This window comes from Canis aureus, chromosome X (assembly GCF_053574225.1).
Source record: "Canis aureus isolate CA01 chromosome X, VMU_Caureus_v.1.0, whole genome shotgun sequence".
Taxonomy (NCBI): Eukaryota; Metazoa; Chordata; class Mammalia; order Carnivora; family Canidae; genus Canis; species Canis aureus.
Genome location: NC_135649.1, coordinates 35,850,254 through 35,867,751, shown reverse-complemented (window position 1 = coordinate 35,867,751; position 17,498 = coordinate 35,850,254). Strand labels below are relative to the sequence as shown.

The following is a 17,498-nucleotide window of genomic DNA, read 5'->3' as shown; positions in this document are numbered from 1 at the left end:
GACACCTACATTTTGTTCCCCTTGGAGCCTGTTTTACTACCTCTGACCATTTTATGACTGTTTATGTTTGTAGGCTGTCTAATATCTGTGCCCATGACAAACCACTGGAGATCAAATGTGCAGAGGAAAGAGAATGTGGTTTATTGGATGCTAAACTGAACTGAAAACCAGCAGGCTTCAGTTCTATTTCTGGCCTCTTTGGACAAATCATACCTTTCTTGACCTTGAGCAAGTCATTTACCATCACTCAACCCCAGATGGTACAATGAGGCATCAGTATAAGAAAACTCCAATGCCATGTTTTTTCCATAGCATAATTTATAAAGTAGGGATAAATGTAAAATGCATTAATTGAAGAATGGCTCATTCGAAATGCTTCAAAGCCCCACTGCCTAATGGTACCATCAACGGTATAGCTAAAAACAAACTCCAGGAGAGCAGTGGCAACACATGGAAATTCTGTCCTCAGGTGAGGTCTGAGGGACAGTGATGGGGAGAAAAAGAGTAACCCAGGACAAGGATGTGCTGTTTCTCTCCCTCCTTCCCATCCTTCCTTCTAGTTCTTCCTTCCATGGTTTTATTGGAAAAGGAATGGGAATTGCTGAATGTTGCCGCACTGGGGACATCCACGGTGATGACACTACTGACGGGAGGAAGGTTTCACCTGAGTAAGGCAGGGGAACAATAATTAAGAGTTTTAGAGGTGAGAGGATGGGGGAATAGTCCATCAGCGGCACTTCTGATGGAGGAGTTGAAGTTTCAGAAGGGGAAGCCAACATGATTCCCAGAATATCTGGGGTTTTTATGCAACTAGGCTATGAAACAAGCTGCTCTTTGGGGGCAAACTTTATTTTCAAGTCTGAGGATGTGACTTTGAAAAACATGATGCCTGAGACATACATCTTCAGTTGGGTGAAGATAGCAGTAAAGCAGAATTTCTTTTCTTTGTTTTTGAAGTTTTTATCTATCTATCATCTATCTATCTATCTATCTATCTATCTATCTATCTATCTATCTATCATCTATCTATTTATTTATTGAGAAGGAGAGCATAAGCAGGGGGAGAGGCAGAGGGAAAAGCAGACTCTGCACTGAGCAGGGAGCCCAATGTGAGGCTCGATCCCAGGACCCTGGGATCATGACCTGAACCGAAGGCAGATGCTTAACTGACTGAGCCAACCAGGCACCCAGAATTTCTTTTATTCAAGATTATTCTATCCAAAAAAAAGAAAAGAAAGAAATCTAAGGAAGCATTTATATTGTATATTGAAGGATAGTTAGACCCGGTGATTATGATTCCTGTTCTATTTTATGGCATCAACTGAATTCAGTATGATAATAAAATAGTTTTGGAGCTTGAAAAGTGTTATTAGAACTGATCAAGGCAAGTAAACTGAGGCACAGAAAAAGAAAGTGAGTTGCCTGAGAATAATACTTAGTAAATATTGAGACGAGAAATCTAATCTTCTGAATCTTGTGTAGCGATGAATATTTCATTGCTTAGATTTGACATCATATGAATTGACAAGTTCCTAGAAGTAGTACCAATTTGAATGTTTTTTCTTTCCATAAGAGGTCCAACTGCTAAATGTGAAACCAGTTGCCGAAACCATAATTGATTTTAGTTGAATGTTCCTTAGTTTTCATTTTGGCTTCAATTTTTCCACTAGTATGGCATCAGCTATTGATTATTATGGTTGTTATTATTACTCCTGACGGAATGGAGGGAGGAGAAAAATATTAAGAGACTAAAATGTGTTGTTCAACACAATCAGAATACCTTTTACAGAAATGTTTTGTTCTTTAACAAAGATTTTATTTACTTATTTGAGAGAAAGAGCACACATGAACAGGCGTGGGAAGGGGCAGAGGGAGGGGGAGAAGCATGCTCCCTACTGAGCAAGGAGTGCGACGCGGGGCTCTGAGACCCTGGGATCATAACCTGAGCTGAAGGTAGCCGTTTAACTGACTGAATCACCCAGGTGCCCCTACAGAAAAGTGTTAATAGGGAAAAAAAATTACTGATTATTTACTTTCCTGCCTAAAGACAGCAGACAAAATATTTTCTTTTTGTTTTTTTAAAAGTAACTCTATACCCAGTGTGGAGTTGGAACTCATAACCTCGATACTGAGAGTCACACGGTCCACTGATGAAGCCAACCGGGTGCCCCCAATTAATCTTTTCTACAGCTATCTTTAAGTCTACAGCACTGCCAGGGCCACTTACTGGCCTATGCAGTGTCTCTGGAAAATTATAAAATGGCACTTCCTGTAGGCAGATAAATTGAAGAAGAAAAGAAAGAGCCCCCTCTCAGCACAGGCTTCTGGAAGCTCCTGTACCAGTGGGATTTCCCCACTTCCTGCCCACCCACCCAACACCTTTGTACAGGGTACAGCCTACAGGACCTGGGCATTGTCTTCCTTATCCAAAAACTGTCACTCTTGTTTGCATCTTTTTCATTAGTAATGAGTTAAAATTCAGCTGCGGAAAACGCTGAGTTTCCTCAACTTGACTTCAGTATCAACAAGGATGGGAGGGGCACCTGGGTGGCTCAGCAGTTGAGCGTCTGCCTTCAGCTCAGGGCATGATCCCGGGGTCTTGGGATCGAGTCCCACATCAAGTTCTCTGCAGGGAGCCTGCTTCTCCCTCTGCCTATGTCTCTGCCTCTCTCTGTGTCTCATGAATAAAATCTTTCTAAAAAAAAATAAAAATTAAATAATTAAAAAGAACAAGGATGGGAGCCCCAAACCTCTGTAGTCCTAGCAATAAGCATGGACTTGTACATTAGCAAACACATCGACCCATACCCACCCATTTGTCCACTGCCCTGCCCACCTCTTCTCTCTAGCCAAATCCTACTGATACTTTAAGGCCTCCTCTTGGCTTCCATGTCGTTTTTGCTGACTCGTTCCAACCCTCACTGATATTTCTTCCTTACATCAACTAAGACTCCTTGTATGTTAAGGATTTGGCATTGATTAATGTGGCATGGACTGAAAATTTTTTTTGTATCTTTCTTTATTGGAGTTCGATTTGCCAACATATAGTGTAACACCCAGTGCTCATCCCGTCAAGTGCCCCCCTCAGTGCCCGTCACCCAGTTACCCCATCCACCTGCCCACCTCCCCTTCCACTACCCGTTGTTCATTTCCATGGACTGACATTTGGTGAGAGGACCTAGCAATGCTTAAACCACCAGGCTGCTCGAAGATGACAATGGCATTCCTGCAGAAGTGGTTTCAGGGCAAGGTGCAAGTCCATCAGGAGGCTATCTAGCAGCTATCTTTAAAAGGGCTGAGCAGGGAGTGGAAGGAGCAACAATACTTCATGTGACTCCTGTTGATAGCTTGTCAAATATGTATGTGTGTTTATTCTTTTCTACTGGTTTGTATTGTTGGTGCTAATGACTCTTACTTTTGGGGTTGCTTTGAAGTAAAGCTTGTCTTTCTAAGAAGTAACAAAACAATTAAAAAAGCGGAAGGGGACACCATTTTACTTCTCTTTCTATACCAAAACCTGTTTCAAATCTTAACACTTCGACTGAGGAAAAGCCAAATAAACCGAAGAAATAATAGATGAAAAAACACATACTCATAAGATCCAGTGCCTAGCTAGGTGTGTGTGGGGAGTGGGGGTTAGGTTGGTGTACAATCCCTATATGAGGATGCCTTGTGGCTCTTACGTAGCTACATGCAACTGAAAATAGCACTGTAAGACAACCCAGTTTGCTCAGAGCAGCCCTTAGGCTCTATGGAAGAGAAAGAGCCCACTTCCCTCAGTTATGCTATTCACACCAGAGTGAGCAACTTCTAAAGGCCATAATTATTTTGGGGGCATTTGGTATATTCAATGTGAGACACATATTAGAACCTAGGGTGGTCTCTAATTGTTTTATAAATGTTTGTCTTAAAATCCCCAGAAAGATTCAAAACTCATTCACTGAAAGCCAGGCCAATATCCACACCATTTCTGTTTTCTAACGGGCTTAACTGAGACAAATAGTAAGTGCTCAGTCAATAGGTGTATGATTTAATGTAAAAACAAATCTTGGGGCTCCTGGCCAGCTTAGTTGGTAGAGCATGCGACTCTTGATCTTGGGGTCGTGAGTTCAAGCCCCAATTTGAGTGTAGAGCTTACTTAAAAGATAATAAGAATTTAAAAAAATAAATATTTTTGAAATTCAATATAACCTCATTTTATAGATATGATGATCATGGCATGGCATAGTCTATTCAAAGGAGGTAGAAAAGAGTTAAGAACTGGCAAAAGAGTTTAAACCATCAAGAGTAGTTCCACTGGATGAAAAAAGCATACCCTCAAACCTTCTAATTATAGACTGGGCTCTGTGAGTTAATGACATTTCTTTATAAGACATGTGATTTTTTTTTTTTTCTGTCTGGAAGCAACATACAGTCAGGAATTGAGACAAACATCAATAGAACAAAAGCTGTAGCTCAGCTGTTTGGAGGAAATCAATTCAAACAACTCATAATTTGCCGGGTGACACACCATGAAACATTAAGCTAAGTGGCGGCACCTGGCTTCAGAAGCGTGATCTCTAGGACAGCTACCAATTTATTCATGCTGAAAAGGAAAGTCTCCTCCTCCCCACCCCTTTCATGTAAAGCTTATAAACCAAAGTGAGAATGATATCAAAGGGCTCTTAAAAAAAAAAAAAAAAAGCTTCCCAACAGACAGTTATCTCTTTGTCAGGTTACTTCATCCCACTTTCCCAAACCAAGTGAACAATGAGCTTTACTAAGGAAATGCCTTGAGATCTACGAGCTGTGAGCAGAACTTAGGAGGTTCAGTATGGAAGGGAGGCATGCAGGTGGCAGAAAGTCGGCACAGTGGAAGTCTGGTTCATAACCTGGCGAAGTTGTCAGTGAGGACATTTTCATTAGTACCTGGGGTTGGAGAAAGGAAGCACCAGCACCTCTCTACCTTAAAAAGAGCAGACAGAGAAATGGGCACTGGTTTATCATGATCAGTTACTCACTGCTTTAGAGAAACCAATGAAAGTGGAGTTCATGGAAGAGAAAATGGGAGGGAAGGCTGACCTAGGGTAGACTGAGAAAGATGGTCAAGCGGAGTATAGTTTGTGATAAAGCGAGGTATTACGTGTCATAAAGAAACCCTGAGGAGTATTCACCATGACATCATTGGCCACAAGTATGTGTTCAATAAAGACTTACAATATAGTGAGGGTAAGCTAGTTGACATGGCAGATAGAGAAGAGATGCAGTCACTTTTCTCAAAGAATAGATCATCTAATGGAGACAAGATTAACAGTGACCACTGAGTATGTGCCGTGTACCAAACAGTGCTTTATAGATGTTCTCTTCCAACATAATCTTCACAAACCTCCCAATGAAGTGCGTACTGTTATTGCCTCCACTGCACAGATGAGGAAACTGAGTTCAAAAGAGGTTATACTTCTCATGCAAAATCATTCATCCAGTAAGTGACAGAGCCAAGAAGTGAATCATGGTCTTACTCTAGAGTCTCTGCATTCGATCACTAGAGCCAGCCATAAAGTGGGGATAAAAAGGTTGTTGACCACAGAGTTGTTAGGAGAAAAAAAATGTGTTGACACATGAAAACAACAAGGAGAGTGATGGGCATGGAGCCAACGTTCCAAAATGGTCAGCTGTCATCATCTTTAATGTCAGCAGTGTTTCCTTACATCTTAATGCATAAACCCTTTTTACAATATCCTTGACAGAGAGTTCCCAGATCCTGACTATTCATCTCCCTAGGGGCAGGAAGCCCAGGACTTGAGCAAGCTGCTTCCTTGTGCAATAGCTCTTCTTGTTTAGAGGGATTTCCCTTGCTCGGCTGAAATAAACCTCCTATAACTTTGCCTACTGGCCCTAGCTCTGCCATTGGGAATAACACAGAATACATGGGCACTCTCTTCCATTTGATCTGACAGATTAAATATGGGAAGAAGTAGAGAATCACTTAAGATTTTTGAGCTGGAGAGCAACACAAGGAAAGTCAAGTCTGAGGAAGATATGTCTGATGAGAATAAGTAGAGCTGGGTTGGGGAGCAGTGAGAATGGAGATAGGGGGACCAGTAAGGAGGATGTGGCAGTGATCACATAACATGGACCAGGACAAGAGCCGTGGCAGTGAGGATGGAGAAGCAGTACAGATAAAGGAAAAACTTTCATAGGAATATTTGACAGGGCTTGGGCATTGGCTGGATATGGGGTTGGGGGGATAAATAAAATCTCACTGATCATCCTAAGTTTTTCAATCTAGCTATTGAGAGGAGCCAAGTTTTTGTTTGTTTTTGTTTTTTGTTTTGTTTTTGTTTTGTTTGTTTGGGAGGTTGGGATACATTTGGAGGGTGGAAAGATGAGTTTAGGTTTGAGCTGACAGTTAGATAAGCCAAAAAGATATCTAGTAGGTAGAGATTGGTGACTGGCAAGAGATATCTGGATAAGAGATATTAATTTTTTAAAAGATTTTGTTTATTTTATTTTATTTTATTTTTTTTAATTTTTATTTATTTATGATAGTCACACACACAGAGAGAGAGAGAGAGAGGCAGAGACACAGGCAGAGGGAGAAGCAGGCTCCATGCACCGGGAGCCTGACGTGGGATTCGATCCTGGGTCTCCAGGATCGCGCCCTGGGCCAAAGGCAGGCGCCAAACCGCTGTGCCACCCAGGGATCCCTGTTTATTTATTTTAAAGAGAGAGAGAGAAGAGAGGGAGAGTGAGCAGGGGGAGGGACAGAGGGAGAGGGAGAGGATCTCAAGCAGATTCCGCACTGAGCATGGAGCCTGACGTGGGGCTCAATCTCACGATTCTGAGATCATGACCTGAGCCAAAACCAAGAGCCAGATGCTTAATGGACTGAACTACCCAGGTGCCCAGGATACTAACCTTAAAGTCATCAGCCAGAAGGGTTAAATAGGTTAAACAAAGTGTTAATTCAGGACTTCCGATGGTAGGGTGAGAATCTGAACATGGTTCAGTAGGTAGGGTTGGCCCTGTGTGAACCCCTGAAGGATCTGGCATTCTGAAACCTCTGGCTGCCCTCCCACTCTTGGCTGTCCTTTTCTTTTCTTTTGTTGCTTTTTTTTTTTTAAAGTAGGCTCTATGCCCAACATGAGGCTTGAACTCATGACTCTGAGATCAACAGGCGCATGCTCTACTGACCGAGCCAGCCAGGCACACCTGTCCTTTTCTTTTGATGGTGCCTTCTTCCATACTATTTAGGTCTCTGATATTCATCTCCTTCCACTTGCCTTCCTATTAATGTTGTGATAAAGGCAAACTAATCTTAGTGGATCAAGGTGGTCATGTGGCAAGAACATAAACTAGTAGTGGAGAAACCTGGATTCTCATCTCAACTCAACCACTCCTCCTGAATCCCAGGAGGGCCCAATGGGTCCCTACAGCTCAAAAAAATCAATGTGTGTTCAACCTGCCTGCACTGAACACTGCCCCAGTCCACTGGCTCCATGCCATGAACCTGTTTCCAGATTCTCCACTCACCCAAAGGTGCAAAAGACAGTGCACAGCGTAATAGGTCTTGCTGGAAAGAAAGCAGTAGATTATATGTTTATTGGAAAGTCTTGAAATACCAGTCTGGTCTTCAAATACAGTCTGATATAGATGTCCAAACACATGCCTTCTAGTACAACCGCTCATTTACCCTCTCTTGAACTCAGCTGCACGGGTCACTGCTGGAGCTAGGGGAGATATGGTAGGTGAAGCAAGCAGTTGCATTGAATAGACTTCTCATAGGGAAAACCTAGAGTTATTGGTTATATATAGTTTCTGTGTGAATATGCAGATAAATATAAAAATATCTGGAGGGTTAGAGATGGTTCCCTCTAGGGACCAGAATGAGATCAAAATGAAGGGGTGAGAATAAAGAGAGACACATTTCACGCTAATTTGTTCAGTGCGTGAACTTTTACAATGAGAATATATTCCTGCATTACTTGTATAATATACAAAGCAACCAAAATGATCTTCATTTAAAAAGAGACAACTGTTCATTAAATCTGAGAAGCTGAAAAGTTTCACCATGATAAGTGATGCCATGTCTTAGGGTGCTTGCATTTTTTGCATGGTAGAAAACTTCCTCCTCTCTCTTCCCAAGATCACCAGCCTCCTGAGGCTCATGGCCACGTAGGAAACAGAATCAAGAAAAAGGGTGTTTAGGGGCGCCTAGGTAGCTCAGTGGTTGAGCATCTGCCTTCGGCTCAGGTCGTGACCCCAGGGTCCTGAGGTTGAGTCCCACATCAGGCTTCCCCGGGGAAGCCTGCTTCTCCCTCTGTCTATGTCTCTGTCTCTCCCTCTCTCTGTCTCTCATGATTTTTTTTTTAAAAAAAAGGTGTTTAAAAAGAAGGCAAAGAAGAAATGGGGTGTTTCCAATGGGCTCCAGAAGGATAGCTGGTGGGCTACAGTCCCCAAAGTTTAGCCAAGCAGTGTGTCCGGCAGAAAACCAGAGAGGCTCCTTTCACCTCCTCCTATCAATTGACAAGCAAACAAGAGAAAATGTGGCTGGTATGAATCCGCTGCAGAGGTGGGGAGTTCTTTAGTGCCATAGTGACAATGCCCTGCTTCCCTAGATCTGGCACATTTCAGAAGAGCTGACGTGTTGATGCCTGCTAAAACATGATGTGGAGGAAGAATGAATGTGGGCAAGCTCAGCTAGCCACTCAGAGGGAAATGATCTCATTTCCCCTGCTGGGCAACCCCCAGTTGATGGTAAATGGAATAAGACAGGGTAGCATTTAAATTCCATCATTATGGCTTTTTTCTTGAAAGCCACAAATTTACAGATGATGGCTTCTATTGTCTCTTGAGCTCTTTATCATAGCTGTAGCCAGAAAAGGAGAAAAATTCAGAAACACTGTTGGCCAGAATTTAATTCTCCTGCTTCTCTTTGCGGGGATAGCTCCACTGTTGTTGGTGGTGTTTTGTTTTGTTTTCAAATGTACAGGGGCAGCCTTTGGCACTTGTTACAGTCTTATGTTCTGGCTGGTTGGAAGTCGTGAATATTGGAGCCTTTAATCCATAATCTCTCCCAGTACAATTTGTCTATGAGATTCCTTTCCTGTCCTGCCAGAGGGTAGTGGAGTTATAATTCATGATCCTGTGATCTTCAACATGGCTTCTGGCACAGTGAGTAAGTTCTTTGTTCTTTTAGGACAGAACTGTCACTCATCACTAAACAGCCTTTCATTTTTTTCCTGAACACTGACTCATAGAATCATAGATTCTCAGGGATGGAAGGAAGCCGAGAGGTCGTCTAATCCAACCCCTTATTAGTTGACTCCAGGCACTGCCTAGGCATGGTGAATTACTTCATGCCCCAAATAAGTAAGAGTTTGTGAAATAACAAGGGTGATTGGTGAGGGTCAGAGATGGAACACCTCCAAATGGCTTCTAAAGAGATGCATGCTAAGAGGTATGATGTAGGAAAAATGCATACTTAATAATATCTTTGTTTCTGTGAGAATTAATCAGGTACTAACCCAAATTCAAAATGGAGAGCCTCCTAAATATATAATAGTGATAATGAGGGGAGGAGGATGATAATTAGAGTGATTAAAATCAGTCAAGATTTTTCTAAACACTTGCTACGTGTCTGGCACGAAGCTAAGTTAGTCGTGTGAATTATGCAATCACAAATCACTCCTATGAGCCTGATACTATCCTCCATTTCATAGATGAGGACACTGGGGCTTTAGGAAGGTTGGAGTAGTTTACCCAAGGTCCGATACTATCAAGTGACAGATCAAATCCTGGAACCCCTCTAATCCATCCTCAAAAGAAGACAACAACTATAGAAAACAGTTACCTATCAGTCTCTGGCTGCCTGGCTAGTGAGGGGCTACTATGTTTCGTAGTCTTTTCCCTAGACCCCTTGAGATCCTTCTCAGTTTATAAACCCTCATTTGAGCTGAAGCAGAAATAGTTCTCACTTCTATCCCTTCACACAAAGGATGTTTTGGTTTCAGCCAAGAGCAAGAGAAATGCTTCCATGAGCTTTGGTTATCCTACTAGTGCATTTGGAGCAGGTGATAGATTTAAAGAGATAATAAGAGCCTGTGGTCCTGGACAGCTGGTTTGAGAGGAATTAAAACCCTACTCTCCTCCAAAGAATAAGACTCTTTCGTACAAACCCTCTGCCCAGCTAGTCAGAATCCATCAATTCATCAAATAGAGCAAAGGTTTTGTCTTAAAATGTGTCAAGGATAAGTTTTTCCATTAAACTCATCTTCCTTTGAATATTGCATTTTAAAAAGCTAAGTTGCCGTGCTGCCGGGAAAAGGGAGTAAGAATGCCACAGAAAGGACATCTGGGTGGCTCAGGGGTTGAGCGCCTGCCTTCGGCCCAGGGCGTGATCCCGGGGTTCCGGGATCGAGTCCCGCATTGGGCTCCCTGCATGGGGCCTGCTTCTTCTCCCTCTGCCTGTGTCTCTGCCTCTATCTCTCTGTGTCTTTCATGAATAAATAAATAAAATCTTTTTTTAAAAAAAAGAGAATGCCACAGAAAAGACCAGAATCATAGGTGACAAAGAACCCAAGCCTTTATCTCCCATCTATACTCCTAAATGCTCTTCCATGCTTTACTTTATCTGATTGTTGCAAATAGCCCTATGAAGTAAGCGAGACATATTTTAATTTCCTCATTTGGTGAGAAAGAAGGAACAGAATTTAAGAGGATCAAAGTGGTCAAATGACAAAAGAAGATGGGACTAGGAGCTGGGAATCTTTTTATCTTGTTCTGTCCACATGGAATAGTTCTACATTGATGGCCACCATGTCTATAATTTCTTAATCATTATGAAATATCCCTAACAATTTTATTATTCTCCTTTGGTCTCAGAGATCTTGTATTAACAATGTCCTTATTCTTTGATCTTCATAGGAAATTAATATATGTCAAAATATATGTATATTTTATGTCTATGCTGAGATTTCCTGAATCTAATATTTGAAAATCCAATATGTGGTCATTGTCCTCACTGAAGGTTAGCACAGCAATAATTTCTAGTGAGTTTGTAAACAGAGAGGGAAAGCGAGAGGGAGACAGACATTGAGAGAACGAGAAGGAAGGAGAGAAAATGGCATCCATGGATTACAGCCAAGCTGCAGCTCAGCAAGGCTACAGTGCATGCCCCACCCAACCCACTCAAGGATATGCACAAATCAGCCAAGCATATGGGCAGCAAAGTTACGGAACGTATGGACAGCCCACTGATGTCAGCTAGCCCCAGGCTCAGACCACTGCGACCTATGGGCAGAGCGCCTATGCAGCTTTTTTTTTTTTTTTTTTTTAAATTCATGGGAGACACAGAGAAAGAGGCAGAGACATAGGCAGTGGAAGAAGCAGGTTCCCTGCAGGGAGCCTGACGTGGGGCTTCATCCCAGGACCCTGGGATCATGCCTTGAGCCAAAGGCAGATGCTTAACCACTGAGCCACCCAGGTGCCCTGCCTATGCAACTTCTTATGGACAGCCTCCTGCTGGTTATACTACTCCAACTGCCCCCCCAGGCATATGGTCAGCCTGTCCAGGGGTATGGCGCTGGTGCTTATGATACCGCCACTGCTACGGTCACTACCACCCAGGCCTCCTATGCAGCTCAGTTTGCATAGGGCCCTCAGCCTGCTTACCCAGCCTATGGGCAGCAGCTGGCAGCCACCGTACCTGCAGGGCTACAGGATGGTAACAAACCCACTGAGACTAGTCAACCTCAATCTAGCACAGGGGGTCACAACCAGCTTAGCCCAGGATATAGACAGAGTAACTATAGTTATCCCCAGGTACCTGGGGGCTACCCCATGCAGCCAGTCTCTTATCCTAGGCACCACCATCTTATCCTCCTACCAGCTACTCCTCTCCACAGCCGACTAGTTATGATCAAAGCAGTCACTCTCAGCAGAACACCTACGGGCAGCCGAGCAGCCATGGTCAACAAAGCAGCTATGAGCAGTAGCCGCTCACTAGTTATCCCCCCAAACTGAATCCTACAGCCAGGCTCCAAGTCAATATAGCCAACAGAGCAGCAGCTATGGGCAAGAGTTCATTCTGACAGGACCACCCTAGTAGCCTGGCTGTTTATGGGCAGGAGTCTGGAGGATTTTCTTTTTTAAAAAATATTTTATTTATTTATTCATGAGAGACAGAGAGAGAGAGAGAGAGAGAGAGAGAGAGAGAGAGAGGCAGAGACACAGGCAGAGGGAGAAGCAGGCTCCATGCAGGGAGCCTGACATGGGACTCGATCCCGGGTCTCCAGAATCAGGCCCTGGGCTGAAGGTGGCACTAAACCACTGAGCCACCCGGGCTGCCCTGGAGGATTTTCCAGACCAGGAGAGAACCGGAGCATGAGTGGTCCTGTTGACCGGCGAAGGAGAAGAGGAGGATTTGATGGTGGAGGCATGAGCAGAGGTGGGCAGAGAGGAGGATACAGTGGAATGGGCAGCGCTGGAGAGCCAGGTGGCTTCAATAAGCCTGGTGGACCCGTGGATGAAGGACCAGATCTTGATCTCGGCCCATCTGTAGGTCCAGATGAAGACTCTGACAACAGTGCAATTATGGGCAAGGCGTAAATGACAACGTGACTCCAGATGATCTGGCACATTTCTTTAAGCAGTGTGGAGTTGTCAAGATGAGCAAGAGAACTTGGACAAGGAAACAGGAAAGCCCAGAGGTGATGCTACAGCATCCTATGAAGACCCACCAACTGCCAAGCCTGCCATGGAGTGGTTTGATGGGAAAGATTTTCAAGGGAGCAAACTTAAGGTTTCTCTTGCTTGGAAGAAGCCTCCGATGAACAGCATGCAGGGTGGTATGCTCCGCATGAGGGCAGAGGGATGCCACTGTCACTCCACGGAGGTCCAGGGGGCTCAGGAGGTCCTGGGGGCCCCATGGGTCACATGGGAGGCCGTCGAGGAGACAGAGGTGGCTTTCTCCCAAGAGGGCTCTGGGGTTCCCCAGGGAACCTATCCAGAGGAGGAGACATCCAGCACTAAGCTGGGGACTGGCAATGCCTCAATCCGGGGTGCGGAAACTAGAACTTCACCTGGAGAACAGAATGCAACCAGTGTAAGGCCCTGAAGCCTGAAGGCTTCCTTCTACCACCCTTTCTGCCCCAGGGCGGTTACCATAGCAGTGGTGGCCTTGGCGGCATGTGGGGAGGAAGAGGTGGCCTCATGGACCACGGTGGTCCCAGTGGGATGTTCAGAGGTGGCTGTGGTGGAGGAAGACAAGGAGGCCCTGGTGGGTCCTGTGGACCTTTGATGAAACAGATGGGAGGAAGAAGAGGTAGACATGGAGGGCCAGGAGAAATGGAGAAAGGCGAGCACCATCAGGGACTCAGAGACCTGCCCGCTCTACTAGACTCAGAGACCCCGCAGAGCTGCATTGGCTACCAGATTTATTTTTTAAACCAGAAAATGCTTCAAATGCATAATTCCATATTTATAATGTTGGCCACAATGTTATGATTATTCCTTGTCTTAGTATTTTTCACCATTTGTGAAGAAACATTAAAACACGTTAAATGGTAGTGTGCCAAGTTTTTCTCCTTTTTTAAAAGATGGTTATTTAAGACTAAACAATGGGAACCCCTTGTGAGCATGCTCAGTATCATTATGAAGAACCAAGATGGTCTCTAACTATAACAATGTTCATGGTTAAATAAAATTCCAAATGTTTATTAAAAAAATGAATCTGTAGGGATGCCTGAGTGGCTCAGTGGTTGAGTGTCTGCCTTCAGCCCAGGGCATGATCCCAGGTTTCCAGGGTCGGGTCCCGTATGGGGTTCCCTGCAGGGAGCCTGCTTCTCCCTCTGCCTACATCTGCCTCTCTCTCTGTATGTGTTTCTCATGAATAAATAAATAAATCTTAAAAAATGAATTTGTAAATGAGATTGTACATTTGGAAAGAAGGGAAAAGAACTAATTGAACACTGACCACACACTGGTTGTTTTACATTCATTATCTCATTTAATGTTCTCAATACCAAAACAGGAAAATGTCACTCTTGTCCTACTTTACATTTAGGAAATTGACTCTGGGAGATGTTAAATAACAGGACCTAGAGACCAAAGGTATCAAATGATTAAGCTAATAAGGGGAGGAACTGAAATGATCACCGTACATCTCTGATCTGTGTGCTGGTTAGACAACACAGCGTGTGAGTATGAAAAAGGGGTAAAGAATCATTTGAACACTGGGTCTATATGCAACTGATGAAGTACCAAATGCTACTTCTGAAACTAAAAATACAGTATGTGTTACCTAAATTGGTTTCAAATAAAAAATTTTTAAAAAGAATCCCTTTGCAGCAATAATTTGAGTTGGCATGTGTATGCCCAAAATCACATATCAAAAACTCAAGGCCCACGAGAAATATTACTCTCTTATTCTTAAGGTTGCTGACCAGTTGTGGGGAGGGGAGGCACATTTTTTGATATGCTAGGAAGTCCCTAGTGAGGACAGAAGCCATTAAATTAATCAGTAACTTGTTAAGAACAGAAGTGTCAACTGGGACACAGTTTATCAGTTTGTTGGCTGTAGTGATATTAGCCATTTCGTGAACTTGAGCCCTGACGTTTATGATCTTTTGCCTTGTACTTGATTTGGAAATTTTATAGATGAAAAAATTAAAATAATGATGCGATGAATTGCTGTGTAATGACACAGGAGCTATGTTGTCAAAATATCCAAGAGATAACAGCATATACAGACGGACAGGTATCAACTGGGATCCTAACTGCAGCTTCCTGGCTGTGTGATCCTGGTCAAGATACTCGATTCTCTGAGCCTTTGTCTGTCTTTAGAGGCAATTAGGGGTGCCTGGTTGGCTCAATCAGAGGAACATGCGACCATTGATCTCAGGGTCATGAGTTTGATCCCCACATTGGGTGTAGAGACTACCAAAAACAAAAAAATCATGAGCTTTAAAAGAAACATAAAATGAGGACATTGGGTAGAGAGATTATCCTCCTCAATAAAAAGCTTTAAAAAATAGATAAATAAAATGAGGCCATCATACCTACCCCACAGGGTTGCTGTGGGTCTCTACCAAGTTTAAATATGCAAAACACCAACTCCTGTATTTGGCACATAGCAAGAACTCAATATTTTATCAGTGTCCTTTGTCTTTCCCTTGAGAATCATTATTTAAAATGAATCTCCATACAGCTAGGACCTTTTCAGATTTGAAAAAACAAACCTGTTTACGTATATTGAGTAGTAGTAGTAGTTTCATATTATTTCATCATTTCTGCTTTGTTAGGCAGCTGTAGTTCTGCCAGATGCTGTGCTGCTTTGTAGTCTACACAAAAATTGACTCACACAAAATGGATTCGTTTGTGGCTGACTTAATAAGATTTGCACAAAATTATTGCTGCATTTTAAATTTGTTTTTTATTTTTTTCTTTTCATTCTGTTTGGCAGAACTACCCAAATAGCACTTAGAGGACCAGAAATACATGGGAAAGTAAGTTCTCCAAGCAGACACTCAGAATTGCTTGGCAGACTTTACAACAACTGGCAAAGGAACCTTCACACACTCTGATAATACTGCAGAGTTAAAGAAGCAACTGTATGTGCCTCCATGCAGCTGTCTAGTTTCCTAACGCATGTTCCTAAAATAAAAAAAATTTCAAAAAATGAACCACACACATACTAATTGTCTTTTTCCTTCCAACAATCCAACTACTCAGCCTTCCTTCTTGAAGCCCATTTTCGTAAACACTATGTTGACCAAGAAGTGTCTGGAGATGTGAGGATGGAGAAAGCTTGTATTGTTTATTGAATATCAGAGGACGTTTCCTTCAAGCGACCTCAGGCATGTGTGAGTGCTATCATAAGAGCCACATTTTAAAGGGGTGAAGTCATCGCAGACGCTGCCTTAGAAGAGCGTACTGGTGCCAAAGACTATCCTCAACAGCATTTCCAGATTTGCTTTTTTAAAAATCCAGAGATTTTTTTCTTAAACACATAAATCAAGCGTGAACACGGCAAAGGTTCAGCAGTTCACTTCCATGCATTGCTACCCTTCATCTTGGAACTCAATTTCTTAGCCAGGTTGCTGTTGGGGGCTAAATGAAGGGAAAACAGAGCTGGGACGTGTGGGGGAGGAGACAGACAGGGCCAAGACTCCAATAAAGGGACAAGCTACACAAAGGTATAATAATCAGTGATCCTAAGCAAGAGAAAGCAGAGGAGAAAGAAAGTTACTTAAAATCAGAGGAAGTAGAAGGCAAGAAAAGTTACTTAAAGTTGGTATATTGGGGAGCCAGGGTAGCTTAGTCAGTTGGACATCTGCCTTCGGCTCAGGTCCTGGTCCCAGAGTCCTGGGATGGAGCCCTACATTGGGTCCCCCCCTCAGGGGGGATCTGCCTTTTCCCTCTGCTTCTGCCTGCCACTCCCCCTGCTTGTGCTCTCTCTCTTTGTCAAATAAATTTAAAAAATTGGTATACACCAAAGAAAAAATATACATATAACTTCCATTTTACTGATGAATGTCCTGTAGTCTAAAATTAGAATTCTATAAAGTCAAACAAAGAGCCACAGTTAATTTCTTGGGAGGCTCCAACTTTCAACTTGTATTAGCTCTAACAAAGAAAAAATTTTCTGTGCAAATTCAGAAAGCAGCACACACACAAAAAAAGAATGTAAAAGCTCCTCCTAGGTGAGCATTGTAGCCTTGCACAAAGGGGAAATGAAAATCTTTTCATGCAAATGCCTTTCCCTCCAAATTCTATTAATCCTGACCTTTTAGGTTTTGTAAGGCATCAAATGTAGATTAAATAAAAATCAAATCAGTGGGCATTGGATTTTAGAGAAAGGAAAGGCCAGTCAGGAATGCTTGTTATTGGCAAGAATTGTTCATGTGACTATGGTGCTTAGTAATTGTTCAGCCAAGAAAGTGGGCATAAGCTTTGTCTCCTACCACGAGGCCGTGTGCCCACTTTTGTTCTCTAGGGACAAAAAAATCTCTACATATTAAATAGAAGAGAAATATTTACCTTGGACTTTAGTGGGGGTCTGGCCAATAAAGACCTGTCCCTTCCTGGAAATATGAGCGATTCCCAGTGTGGAAAATACATAAACATACCCATAGGCATCACCGCCCCCTCACTCTTCTTTTGTCTCCAAACCTAAGAGACCGACCACATGCCCTCTTCCTTTCACAGGCCCCTGTTTGACACCTTGGCATTTCAGGTTTATCCTGGCAAAGCCCATATTTAATATTCTAGACAAAAATCAGAGAAAATTAGAGCTGGAAGTTTTAATATGGTGTATATATATATTTCAGCCAGTCGGCTATTGGCCTGAACCACTTATATCCTTCCATCCCACAAAGGCTCATCCTTTAGATGATAGGCATCATTGTCACAATTAAAACTTTAATTGGCAAAATCAAAGTTCCTCCCTCTTTTCAGAAAAAGAAAAGTCTATTCTGTAAAGTTAGGTTGGATTCTACACAGTATTTGCGCCTTAGCTA

At 42.9% G+C, this 17,498-nt stretch overlaps 1 pseudogene; it reads left to right on the top strand.

Annotated features, from left to right (window-relative positions):
* The first annotated feature begins 11,101 nt into the window (after positions 1-11,101).
* Positions 11,102-13,485, top strand: LOC144308228 (RNA-binding protein EWS-like; annotated as a pseudogene).
* Positions 13,486-17,498: the final 4,013 nt, after the last annotated feature.